At 30.7% G+C, this 5,241-nt stretch overlaps 1 pseudogene; it reads left to right on the top strand.

Moving 5' to 3' along the window:
- Positions 1–2,071: 2,071 nt before the first annotated feature.
- Positions 2,072–3,386, top strand: LOC122850912 (annotated as a pseudogene).
- The last annotated feature ends 1,855 nt before the right edge of the window (positions 3,387–5,241 follow it).

Consider the following 5,241-nt stretch of genomic DNA (forward strand, 5'->3'; position numbering starts at 1 on the left):
ATATAAGGCAATGGAAAATCATATCAATAAACAAATAAAATAATAAAAAAAGCCATATTGTGCCCAGGGCTAATATTAAAACACTCAGAATAAATGAATTCTGCTTGGATAAATTTGTGGTTCAGCAAAATGGCAGCAGCTGACTCACCAACGGACGACAGTCTTTATCCAATTGCAGTTCTGATCGATGACTTATAAAATCCAAATTTACAAGTAAGTACAATAATTATTATTTTTCAAATATTACCAAAGTTTTTTATGTTTGAAAAAAAAAAAATAACTCGATCTTAGTCAGCAAGTGTTTGTAACAATGAGGTTATAACTGGAGCGGTTTTTTTTTATATTAATTTCATCATATCAGTTGACTTAAAATTTGTTTAAAATGTAAATATGATGAACATTTTATTACAATTAATGAATATATTTTTATTTTATAGCTGCGATTAAATTCAATCAAAAAACTTTCAACGATTGCCTTGGCACTTTGTGCTGAACATACTCGTTGTGAGTTGATACATTTTGTTCCATTGGTACAACGTTTGGCATCTGGTGATTGGTTTACGTCAAGAACATTGACATGTGGTTTAATAAGTGTATCTTATCCACGTGTAAGTACAGCAACAATAGCTGAATTAAGAAATCATTTTTGTAATTTATGTCAAGATGATACACTAATGGGGCGACGTTCAGCATCATCAAAATTGGGAGAATTTGCGAAAGTTGTTGAAATTGAGTATTTAAAATCTGATTCAATTCTAATGTTTGTTATACTTGCACGAGAGATGAACAAGATTCTGTTCGTTTATTTGCTGTTGATGCATGTGTTAGTATATTGCAACATTATTACAACGAAGATGTTGAACAACGTGTTATGCCAAAATTACGTCAATGTGCTGCTGATTTATCATAGCGTGTACATTATATGATTGATGATAAATTTATAGATCTTGGAAAAGCAGTTAATTATAAACGTACCACATTCCGAAAATATAATTTTAGTTTTTCTGAGTCATTAAATGTGATGGTTAGTTTAAATAAATATATTTGATAAAATTAATGAACATATAACATTTCTACATTGTTTTTAGTCTCATGCCGAATTAATTACTCCGGCATTAATGTTATGCCGGAGTAATTATTCTGGCATAAGATGAATGCTGAAGAAAATGCTTCGGCATAAAACTAGTGGCGGACTAATTTTTCCGACATTACTTTCATGCCGGAGTATTTACTCCGCCATCAATCTCATGGCGGAGTAATTTTTCCGCCGTCAATCTCATGCCGGAATAATTTTGTCGGCATGAAGTTAATGTCGGAAAAATGAATCCACCACTAGTTTTATGCCGGAGTTTTTTCTCCTTCACTGATCTAATGCCGAAATAATTTCTCCTTCACTGATCCCATGCCAGAATAATTTCTCCGGCACGAATCCTATGCCGGGATAATTCCTCCGCCATCAATCCCATGCCAAAATAATTCCTCCGCCATCAATCCCATGCCGGAATAATTTTGCTGGCATTAATCCCATGCCGGAACAATTTCTACGGCATGAATCTCATGCCGGAATAATTTCTCCGCCATCAATTCCATGCCGGAGTAATTTTTCCGCCATCAACCTCATGCCGGAACAATTTCTCCGCCATCAATTTCATGCCGAAGTAATTTTTCCGCCATCAACTTCATGCCGGAATAATTTCTCCGGCACGAATCTCATGCCGGAGTAATTTTTCCGCCATCAATTCCATGCCGGAGTAATTTTTCCGCCATCAACCTCATGCCGGAGTAATTTTTCCGCCATCAACCTCATGCCGGAATAATTTCTCCGCCATCAATTTCATGCCGGAGTAATTTCTCCGGAAATGGGCCAAAAACGGAGAAATGCCGGAATAATGCCGGAGTAATGCCGGAGTAATATTTCCACCAGGGGCAATATTACATTACCATCTGGACAAGTAACACAAGTACTAAAAGTATAACAAATTTATCATATTTAATCTATCTACATGAGTCCACAAACAACAAATTATTAAGAAAAAGATTTAATTATACAAAATAGAATACGTCAATTAAAATGGGTAACATGTCATAAGCTGAGAAAAAAAAAGGTGACAGAAGAGTATTTACATTACCAGAAATAACTCTCTCTGAAATAACATAAACAAGTATTAGTGATCTTTTAGTAACATATCCATATTTTATTTCAACTATCCAACAAATTTAGCTAATTTTTTGGTATCATTTTTGGACAATAAACGTCCATCAGTTCGTGAAAAAGTATTTAATTGTGTAAAAAATATATTTAAAGATAATAAACGTGGTAAATTATCACTTGTTATTATTCGTAAATTAAACCAATATATTAAATTACGTGGTCACTTGGTTCATACTGAACTTGTTAAAGTATTATTGTCATTGAGAATAAAAGATATTGATCTTGATAAAAAACGTGATGATGAAATGACACAAAAAAAATTAATGAGCCATCAACAACGTATACTTTCATTGAGTAAACGTGAAAAAAGTAAAAAATTAGAAGCTGTTGAAAAAGAGCTTGAAAAGTTGAAGAACAAAAAATATTAACTGAAATAACAAGTATTGTATTTACAATAGATTTTAGAATGTTAAAACAAGCACCAAATAGTCAAGTTTTACCTATAATGTTTAGAGGGTCTAGCTAAATTTGCACATTGTATTAATCTTAAATTTTATCAAGATTTAGCTAATATCATAAATACACTGATGGAAGAAAAAGTTTAGGTTTACGTATGAACAATTACATTGTATACAAACTGTATTTACAATATCGTCTGGACAAGGACCAGCATTAAATATTGTTTCATACAGATTTTATGTACATTTGTATAAAATTCATTATTATCAATTAATGCTGGGAAAAATCAACAAAATTGTCATATTATCATTGAAATATTAATTCAAGTGTTGATTAATCGTAGAAAAAAAATAACACAAAATCGTTTAATAGCATTTATCAAGAGAATTACATCAATGTCATTGCAATTACAACATCATGGATCATTGAGGCTACTTGGTATTATTAAAATAATAATGCTAACAAAATCAATTGAGGGACTTTTTGATACTGATGCTAATTCTGCTGATGGTTTTTATCAACCAGAACTTGATGAACCAGAATGTTGTGATGCATATTGTACATCATTATGGGAACTTGTTGCATTACAAAGACATTATCATTCTGTTGTACAAAAAATACCACGTAATATTGCAGCTGGTATACCAATAACTGGTGTTGCTAGTTTACCACCAGAACTTCCAAATTAAAACCCAAGGATTTGTATGGACAATTTAATCTAACTGAGTATTTAATCCATCAATTGAATCTACATGAGTCCACAGACAACAGATGATCAATTATTAATTGTTGTAATAATATATTTAAATTATTACAATTATCAGTTCGTGGACCAGCATCAGCTGATGAATTTTTACCAGCTTTTATATTCATTGTGCTAAAAGTCAATTATTGAAATGACAAATGGTGATCAAGATAATAACATTAAAGATGATAAACAACAATAAATTGAATCACAACAACAATTACCAAATACGAAAGAAATGTATTTGTGTTGATGAGAATATGTGTGATGATGAGAGTTAACTACTACCGTGGCTTATTATACATCAAATTTTTTGTCCCCTTCCGTCTCTAATCTTTCAGAAATTTAATTAAAATATGATAGAGTTGAATGAGGATGCTGAGGTTTAGTTATGATCCCATAGATCGATGTCGAGCTTTTTTAAAAAAAAAAAATCAGATTTTTTCGTTGCGGTAATATATATTTAAAGCATAATTGATATTTACGGTCTTTGCGTTTTTATCAAATCGACCAGATTTCTTTCGTTCAGTTGGTATAAAACTTTACAATTATTTTTCTTTTCTCTCCTAGACGTCTCTTTTTTTTTAGTGTTTATATTTTGGCTGCACTGCCAATATTAATTTAAAGTGGACATTTAGCTTTCTGAAATTTTCTTTTTCGAAATAACTTTTGCTATTTATATTTATACTTCTTTAATAATTCATCTTCATATGTGTGCATCTATTTTTTTATGTTTTTTTTTCTTTTAAATAATGCTAAAATGGCTACGTGCAATAGAACTCATATTTTCTTGATTTTTTTTTTAACCTCATAAAATATACTAATTAAAATTTCAAAAATTTATATATTTAAATAAATAAATAATTCTTATAAATATTAATTAAACAAAAAATGAATTGTATGAAAATAAACTTTAAATTATTTATTCATTCATTCATTACGTTTTTTATAAAAACAGGAGCTTTTACACAAAATAATCGGTTTTTGTTTATTGTCAAAAAAAGAAATTCATATTAAATTACAACATTTGTACCTGGTAGTAATACTGAATTTTAATAATTGATTTTCAACAGATATGTACAGTATGAAGTTGATGGAATATACATATGGAATTACCATATGGTACAATGTCTGATGATGAAATGCAACAGTTGGGTATCCCTGGTGGAAATATTTCTTCGAATTTTCTACGAATCTCTACGAATTTTTACGACATTGACCCATTCGAGAGTTTCGGAGTTATCTCTCAATTTTTCTTCGAGTTTTTTTGGCCTTCGGAGAAACTTCTCCAATTGCTCGGGAACTTCTCTAAAAGTCAACCATGTGTTAACATAGTTCCAAAATTTTCTTTGAATGTTTCTCCGAGTTTTTTTGAGCTTCAGAGAAGATGGACTATTAGTAAACATAATTTATAGATTTTCTTTAAACATTTTTCGGAATTTATTTAGTTCTTCAAAGAAGCTTCTTCGATTGTTTGCGAACTTTAGAAGAACTATTCAGAAATTTGTAAAAAGTTCGGTGAAATTCGTAGAAGTATTTCTACTATGAATTATTCGGCAAGAAACCTTAAAATATTTGTCGAAGCTCAGACAAATAATTAAGAGTACGCGGAGAAAACTTTCAAAGATTTATTAAAATTTTTTTTCTCATGGGTCAATTTCGTAGAAATTCGTTAAAATTCGCAGACAGCTCTTAGAAAATTCGTAGAAATATTTCTACCAGGGATACCAGCATTACAAGAGAAAGGTTTATTATTTCTTTGGGTAATTGGACGTGCTACGGAATTTGGTCGTGAATGTTTACAGCTATGGGGTTATGATAGAGTTGATGAAATAATATCCCTGGTGAAAAAAAATCTGGCAAATTCTGACAGATCCTTACAGAT

The sequence above is a fragment of the Aphidius gifuensis genome, linkage group LG3, assembly GCF_014905175.1.
Source record: "Aphidius gifuensis isolate YNYX2018 linkage group LG3, ASM1490517v1, whole genome shotgun sequence".
NCBI classification, from domain to species: Eukaryota; Metazoa; Arthropoda; class Insecta; order Hymenoptera; family Braconidae; genus Aphidius; species Aphidius gifuensis.